Raw genomic sequence first — 9,522 nt, 5'->3', positions numbered from 1 at the left:
AGGGATGCTCCACAACCCCTCTGGGCAGTGTTCAGTCACCTGAAATGTGAAGTCTTCTGCATACTCAGCTGGAAGTTCCTGTGCATCAGTGTCTGCCCATTTCCTTTTGTCCTATTGCTTGGTACCACTGTGCAGAGCCTGGCTCCATCCTCTTGGTCCCTCTTCAGACACTGATAGACACTGATGAGATTCTGTCTCAGTTGTCCCTTCTATAGGCTGAACAAGCCCATGTCTCTACCCTTTCCCCATAAGAGAGATGCTTCTGTCCCTTAATAATCTTCTCTGACCTCTTCTGGAACTTCACAGGAGCTCCACACACCTCTCATACTAAGGACCCCAAGAACTGGACACAGCACTCCAGATGTGCCTAACCAGGGGTGAGTAGAGGGGCAGGATCACTTCCCTCAATCTGCTGGAAATGCTTATTCTAATACTCAATATTGGCAAATTCCATGAGTAGTAACCTACTACCCTGAGGGAAATGTATAATTGAATGTATTTTCCTGGCTGTGTAATGGGGTGCAGGAGATAAATATAGCTGAGCTTTTTTTTTTGAGTGTTTAAACCTTTAGGTTCATTAAGTTGGCTTTTTTTTTCAACTCAGAAATATCAGACATGCAGCATAGGACCACTGATCCTAGGTCTGATTTGACAGGGGCTGTAATTTGGTGCTCCAGGAAGGAATTGCTATGGAGTGCTGTGGTGACACATTTTCCTAAAGCAAAGCTGTTAGTGGTACAGCTTTGAAGCATGGTCTCACTGTGTACAGGGCTATTTAATTTCACCCTAATATAACTCTGGAGGATGTTCACATTTATGTGAATATCTTTGACTTGTGGGGCTTCACTGTTGTCTATGTCAGTCTTGTTGTGGCAGTCATAGCTCTTGCTATATCTAGTGCTCTGAGTACATAAAAATATATTAAAATGCTGGTTTACTTCTTCAGACACTATTTTTTTCGAATTTCTAAGAAACATTATGGGATTGCAAATAAATCTGATTCACCTGGCAATTCCAGGTTTCCCAGTTACAGGCTGAGATCAAACTCCAGAGCACTGTCACTCCTGTGAACATGATGCTTGGATGGAAAAAGAGGGATTAGAAATGAGCACTTTTTCTCCAAGTACAGGGTGTCTTCAGTGCATTGCAATATGAAATTCCAGATTCTCTAAATCTCAGTCTTTTCTGATAATAGTGGGGTTTATTTTGTTACAGTTTTAAGGAAAGTCACGAAACTTCACTCTTGTTTTACAGTTTGGAATTGCTGTAATTCTGATTATTTAGTGAGAATAAAGAGGTTTTGTAGAATTTGAGATTCATCAAAAACTGCTGGTTAGATTTGAAATGTAAAAATTGAAAAAAATAAAGCTGGCTGCAATCCCACCATAATTTTGAGTGTAGTAACAGAAGGACTGTAACAGATTTGAAAGCTCCAACAGCATTAATCAGGAGCACAAAAAAATAAGTCAGAATTGTAATTCAGCATACTACAAAAAAAATTTAAAGGGTAAAAATTTCCAGAATAAGTTTTCTACTTTGGTTTACAAGCTTATTTAAAAGATTTTCCTTGAATTTTTATGTCTTAGAGGTTACATGCTAAACAAATTTTTTTTTAGATAAATTTTTTTTTAGAGAAAAAATGCAAACTGCATGCTTTAAGTTTTCTTTTTGGGTTTTGTTTTTTTTTTTTTTTTTTTGTGTGTGTTTTAAAGATTCAAATTCTCAGTGGAGAAAAATTCACTTCCATATCTTAGAGATTTTTATGGCAACTTAATGTACATCTATTTTTTTTTCTCTTGTATTTAATTTTATAAGCAACTCTCGTAGCTCATGGATGGACTTAGAGGCCTGTGGAGACAAAATGTTTTAAAATTCCTTGTTGCATTGGAGTAGTATCATGGAAAAGAGGAAAAATAAGTAAATACTTTCCATTCCATGGCATGCTATACTTCTTTACTTCTTCTTTTTTTTTTTTTTTTTTAATTTTTAAAAACCATTATAATAAAATAAGCATATTTGAGGCATCTCATGAAAGCATGCTCTCAAGGCATATTTGTCTGTTACTTGTAATCTCAATTCTCCCAGATTCAAGCATCTAGTGGACTGAAATAAATTACCTATTGGGGAATCAGCATTTTATTTGATGTCACTAAGAGATTCTGTCCCATTTCATAACACAGAGTGGCTGAATTTTAGCACAAGTGGAAGCAATTTATGAGATACATTCCCACAATTACTTAAAATTTTAAAAAAATTAAAACTCAAATACTTTTGGTTTGTACTCTAACATCAACCATCTTTATGGCTATTGGGGGTTGCACGTGTATGGTACTATAATTATCTTCTGTTCTCTCTCCACTACAGATATTTCTAGATTATTTTCTCTCACCACAGTTGATTGAAAGTCCTGTCTTCTTCTAAAGAATCTTTTATTGAACATACTCTACTGCTGATCATTAACACTGGACCACTACCATAAGAAAGATCTGAAATTATTCCACTTCTAATATTCAAGCCTGTATCAAACCCTTTAAAGATGAAGCAGCATTAATCAATCATGCAAACACTTTCCAATATTAACTTATTTCAGAATGTACTAGTTCCTTAAACTTAAATGAATCTTCTTGCTTTTTTTAATGTTTAAAATTTTCAGACTAATATTGCATATAACCTAATTTTTGAATAGAATTCTTGCTCATTAATTTATTTTTAGGTAGCAGAAGGTGTGTTTACTGAATGAGACCTCATACCCCAGAAAAACTAATTTATCACCAGGGACTAACATCACAAATTTATGTGCTGAGTTTAAAAAAAGTCTGAAAAGCCATAGCAGTAGAAAAGTAAACTAGAGGTCACTTTCTACAAAATTTGGTTTCAGATTTTAAGACTGCAATTCTAAGACTATTACAGATATAAGATTTTGAAATAATTTCTTAGATATAAAAAATAGGAAAGAAATTAACTTGTCCTTTTATTACCAGGGTGTTTTTAATGGAAGTTTACCTTACCCAAGCCATATAGATACATTTAATGAGTTTATTGGGCTTTTGAAGAAGATTATTTATATTCCTGACCAGAATGATGAAAATACAAATAAATTGTTAAACTGAATCTGTAGTTCAGGAAGAGCTGACAGACACAGATAGTCCTCATGGAAAAAAAACTTTGTCACCTAATCCAAACTCAGTTAAAGGATCCACGTTCCTGTTCCTTTGGATGTAGCAGTAATAACACTTTTCTTGCTCCTTACATTTCTACACAAACCTTAGTTCTTACACAGACTTTTTGTATCTTTTACCCCAGAGTTTACCCTTAGTCCTGACATGGCTAAGTAGAGATAAAAAACCATTCATCAGGTAAATGCTGCTGCTCCAAGAGGCCCATCAGGAATCCCATGAAGTAGGCATCCAAGGAAAAGGTGAAATTGGAGTGATATCTATACTATCAGTTCCTATACTATTTGTGGAAAAATAGTTCAAACTAATTTTAGTGACAAAAAGCAGCTAAAATAGAAATTATTGGATGAAATTATAGACAGCTACACAGTGGGAAACAACAAAATCATGCACATCAGGTATGTCACAGTCTGATCAGAATAAAGTGAAAATTTACAGCTGCTATAAATTTAAACTTTGGAAAAAACCACAAATGTAAGTGCAAACATTGCATCCAAACACTTGTAATTGAAACACTTATGCCCTCTAGTCCAATTATCTTTTTTCCTAGGTCTTTTTTTTTCCTTCAGAAGTAAACTTTAAATTGGTATGGAAATATAATCTGTATTATAGAGAATCATGTTACTACTGCTTGAATGAACTATAGATTTTTTATATTTATGTTTTATAGATTGAAAGAAAGAATTTTATATAAAACAGATTTTTATCTTTATTAAAAGAAGCAATGGGTTAAAATATTATCCCAGCTAAATCTATTCAATATAAAATGGCTAGAAGAGCTTTGACAAGCTCATTAAAATTAATATGAACATTTCAGTGGGGCAGACTGGCTGTCATAAATTATTCAGGCAAAGTAATTATGCTGTTCAACAAAGCATGCTTTTTAAAAAATTATTATTAAAACACAAGCAAAATTTTAACTAGTAGCCAATTTCCATTTCACCCTGAATTACTAGTTTTATCTTCTGGGGGTTCTGTAACAAAAGCAGCTACAACAAACCCTGAATTACAGCATTGTGGATCAGTGAACTTTATTGCCTTGGGTATCCATGGTTACCAGTCACTGAAGAACAAAAGAGACAAAGATTTGACAGCAGTTTATTGTCAGCCAGGAAACCACACATCAGGTTGATTTTATACCTGTTTTAGACACGGACTGAGGCTGCTGCCTGTCAGGTTTAGGAGTGTGTATGTGTGTCTGTCCATGCACACAGTTTGTAATGTGATAAGGAGTGCCAGGAACCTGCTTGCAGGAGGAGGATTGAGAAACCAGTATAAAGGATATGTTGATGATTCCTGCCCAGTTTATATCAGTTTGCATAATCTAGGAACACAAAAATGTACAAAGAATGCCTCTCCTTCTGATTTCAGTTCTCCACTGTTGGAGACTGCTGTTCTAAAGCCATTCATGAACTTTAATAACTGCATTTTAAAAACTTGTAGTATTTAGTCCCTTTATCCTGCTGGAAGATCTTGATACCTAGGGAAGTACTTATAAGCCTCTATCTGTTTATGCTCTGCAATCAGTATAGTATTTATCTAATTGAAAATAACTTTACAAAGTTTCCTTTTTTCTTTTTTGTTCTTTTTTTTTTTTTTTTTCCTGGCTAAACAAAACTTTTTAGTTTTCTGTGAAGAAACTTTCTCCCTTTCCCTGCTATTTTACTTATTCCATCTCTACAGAAGGGCTCAGCAAATATTTGGTACTTTTAAGTTCACTCTGTTTGAAAATACATGAGCAGGGCCATGTACCACACTGAAGAGGACATCTCCTCAAGCTCTATTAGACTGGCAGTGAGAGTTTGCTGTCCCTCTTAAAAATATTTTCTGAGTATTTACTGGGATTTTATTTCTCTTTGAACAGCAATGATGAGAAAAATGTGAATTCATTAAACCTCACAGTACTACTATTGTATGCAACAAATGAATTTAAAAGACTCCTAACCAAGGCCTGAGGGCAAAATAAATGGGGTGGAAATGGCTGACTAAACCCACACTAGCTTTCCTGACTTTACATGTTGAGTAAATGCAAACCTTGTCTTCTCTCTTTAGTTCTAAGATATTCAGCTGTATGCACATCTCTTGGTAACATTTGCTCTGGAACATTTTGTAAATTGTTTACATAGTTTTAAAAAAAATAACAGGATGCTTTCTTTCACAGTTTTACCTCCAGCCTGATAAAAAATCTAGACTTTTAGGAGTTTCTCTGTGTGTAAACAGAGATGAGCTTAAGTATTGTCCATTTGAATTTAGTTTTAGAACTATTATCAAATCAGTTATTGTATCAGCTTAATTCATTTCTTTGTAAATATTCCCAGTAAACTTTCAGATATTTTTCTAGTGCCTTGTTTTCTAGGAGAAATGACGTTTCATCAAAACTTCATAAGAAAAATTTAGAGAATGTAAATTGGCTTTCTTCATTAGTGATTATTCACTTAGCTCAAATCAGCTTGCTAATTTCTTAAAATCTTTGGAATTCTGTAGAAAAATAAAATCTTCTGATTTTGTTACAGGTTTCCTCACTTTAAAATAATTTCCTCTTTCTTTTTAGAAACAGCCAATCCAAAATATTTTTACACATTTAATTGTCTACCATTTCAAACATTTTTTATTCCTTCAACCCTTTTTTATTAATTTCCTTAATTCTTCAGGCATGAACATTGATTTTAACAAAGTATTAGTGTTAATAGAATGAAAACATTCCCATTTCTGATTGCATAATATCTGCATCTTAAATGATTTGCTTCCCTTGACCTCAAAATGCTCTAAAATGAGGTAACTCATTAAGAGACAAGTGAATAGTGCACAGCCTTTCAGGAGTTTGTCTTTGATTGTCTTAGTGAAATGACTTTTTACATATTGATTTTAGGTCTGAAAATACAGAAAATAGTGTCTTTGTAGAAGCTCTTCTGCGATATCTGCTGGCTGAATTGGAACTTGCAGTGTGAAACTGCCACATAGTAATACTAATCCTGGCTGGAATCCTTCCAGTTCTATTAAACTCTTTCAGTTTCTGGTAGATAATTAGTCTGCTCTGGTCATAATCTGACAAAAGGACATTTCTGGGGGTCATACTATCAAAATTGGACTTCTAAATAGAGCACAATGATGAAAAAGGTTATGTATGGATTTCAAAGTATAATAACAGGTTGAGGAGGCACTGTTTTTATCCACTTGGGAAGCTGTAGAACAAAAGGTCTTAATGGGAGCAATGGTCTTGTAGGTGTTCAAAGAGCAAAAAAAAGTGAGTGACATGTAAGACTTCATATAATGCTTTGAAAAATCTGTCAAGGGGATATACCACTGTGAAATAAAGATATATGTAATTTATATGTATAATGTATATGTAAAGATATATATAATAAAGAGTTCAAAAAACACATGAATTTTTTTAAAGGACTAAGAATAGGGTTACAGTAGTAATGATGAAGCCTTGTCTTTCATGAAGACTAGAGATAAGAACAAAGTCTTACATACTTGCATTATTATAGAATAATTTTTTCTTATATGTATGACATTTTAATTGTTCTGGAGAAAGGCTGGAACATTAACTCTGTTCTTCTCTTCTTGTGAACTTTGTTATGATTTAATATAATATTACAGTAGATTACTAATCCATAATAAGTAGTTTGGTCATCTCTAATAGTATATGAGAAAGTCTAAATATTTTTGAGGTATTGCTAATATTGCATTTCTTTGGTTGACAGTTTTTATAATTGTATTGGAGGTTCTCAAGGACCTGTGTCTTCATGTAAAGTGCAGAGATATTATGGGAAGGAGAGAATTATTTCAACTTAGCTATTTTATGCCACTTTCTTGGGTGCCTCTGCCTTTTCAGGGAGTTATCTCACTGCAATTAAGACCTGCTCACTGAAATGAGCTACTGAGAAAAGCTGGAAGGCTTTTCCTTTGGCTCTCCTGCCAAAGTGCTCTGCCTGTGAGCTCCCTCCCAATTCACTTGGGAGAAGCTCAGACTCTCATGCTTGAAGATGTCTTCACTATAGATAGTTCTGTGTAAACAGTAATTACTGAAGGATATCTAAAGAAAAAAATAACTCATTTGTTAAAGGAGCTTGGATGGGATACTGATTAAATACCATCTTCATTGTTTATATTAAACATCTGTTGTATTAATCAGTTTACAGATCTTGCTCATCAAGTCTTGTTTCACTAAGCAGAGAATTTGTTTTTTAAATGTTGAATATGCAAAGTCTGCTTTATGCCTTTGCACTATATAATCTCAGATGTAGTTGGCAATCCATGCTGTAACAATATCACAAAAGGAATGTTTGTTTTTCTTCCTTTTTTATTTGACTAACTGTTCAGTGCTTAAATAATGAACTACTGTCTTCAGTTAGCCAAATTATAGTTGTCTAGGTGATTTCTTTCTGAACAACTGGCTTCCTATGTTAGCTCCTTTTCCTTTCAGTTGCCTTCACTGTTTAGCAGAAATACAGAGTTTCACCTTTTCTTTAGAGTTAGAAAACATACACATTCTAAGCCATAAAGCTCAGATATTGCTTTTCATCCTACATATTTTTAATAGTCAATAAAAATACAAAGCACAAAAGTAGATTTTTCCCATATAGTTCTCACGCTTTTCCACATTCACCTGCAGTTCAGTGAGCTTAAATCTCACTAAGGGAGCATTTTCATTTAGGAGACAATATCTGATTGCCTGAAAAGCAAAGAACAGTGTTGGAAAGAAATTGGACTTTTCACTTCAATAGTTGAGCTGTATCAGCCTGTGACTGGAATTTGCTATTCACAAAAGGTAGAAGTTAGGTATTCTTCTTCCATAAGGTTGGAGAAACAGCTCATTTGACATCCCACTACTCTCCTCTGGAAAAGGTCTCTGAATCTTTTTACAGCTTGATCCTAATTTGATTTAGCCATAGAGAGCTACATTTTTGGATCACACTGCTGCTGATGTCATTCAGTTGTACAGAGGGCCTCACATTTGTCTGAAACCTATTTTTTCTGGAGGTTTTATTTACAGCCTATGAATTTTAGAGGGTGAAGATCCTCTTTTCTGACCAAAAAAAAAAAAAAAAAAAAAAAAAGGAATCAAAATAATTTCTGTATATAAGCTCTTTGGTTGAGACCTAACATGAAGGGAAATACACTCATGCCACACCCTGCATTCCCTCCTCCTGCCAAGAGTCCCTGAGGTCAGTGAGACCTAAACAAGGCTTCTGTGCCTATCTGGTAGAACAAAAGAAGCAATGGCAGAAGGCAAGAGAATATTTGGCCTGCATATATCTGTCAAAATGCTTGTGTGAGCTGGGAAAGTGTGTGCTCAATGCTAGCCTTGTTTTTTTCAGATGATGAAATATCAAAAAAGTGGAAATAAAAGCTGTGAAGGTTACATAGAGCAGCTAGGTAGCAAAGTCCCAGTACAAGGCAGAACTGGTGGGAGAGATGAGGAGGGAGAAGAATAGAGGAAAAGTCTGCCACCAGCCAGCTCAGCGTTGCTAGACCACAGGAAGATTAGTTACTCATTTCAAGCTGCAAATGAGAATTATTACATGCAGAGAAAAATGCTCAGGAGACCTAAGGCATTCCTCAGAGGTAAAGAATATCAGGTAATATATTTAAAAATTTCAATATTTTATTCTGCCTTATTAGCAATTTTTGCAATATTTAATAAAATATGCTTTTATTTAGTCACTTGATTAGTGCTAATTAATAATAAGGATTAGATTTTAACATGACAAATTTCATTTAGCTTTGCTGTTCAATTATGTAAACAATAATCTCAAATTCCTGGGAAAAGAAAGCTGAATACAGCTTTCCTTTTCTATAGATGTTACTGAGGTGCTCACAATTCTTAATCCCTTGCCCTAGTGTGTTGGTCATATAGTAGTTGAATGGTTTGTGTTCAAAGGGACCTTAAAAATGATGTATTTCCACCCCCTCCTCCTTCCATAGGAGGAACATCTTTTACTAGGCTAGGTTCATGGTCCCATCCTGGCCCTGAACAGCTCCAGGAATCCCACAACTTCTCCAGGCAACGTGTTTCAGTGTCTGACACTGTGTGCTGTATCTAAGCCTTTAAGATGGCTTTTACTTTTTAACAGTTTTATACACGTATTTTTCAGCATTTGAAATACGTACATTGTATTTTTTGTTATACAAAGATGCCATCTTGTGGCAGAATATTGGAAGTTGTATCAAACAGTTTTAATTTGGTGGCGAAACGAAGTCAAATTTTTAGCAATATTTCCAGTATTGTTTGTCCATTGAACCATGATCCTAATACACATACATTCTGAAGACATCTGATGAGCTAGTAAGTGAATATTAGCCCTCAAGAGAAGGCACTTATGATAAATGCCTGATGCCA

This window comes from Erithacus rubecula, assembly GCF_903797595.1.
Source record: "Erithacus rubecula genome assembly, chromosome: 5".
Taxonomy (NCBI): domain Eukaryota; kingdom Metazoa; phylum Chordata; class Aves; order Passeriformes; family Muscicapidae; genus Erithacus; species Erithacus rubecula.
This window is presented reverse-complemented; position numbering follows the sequence as displayed.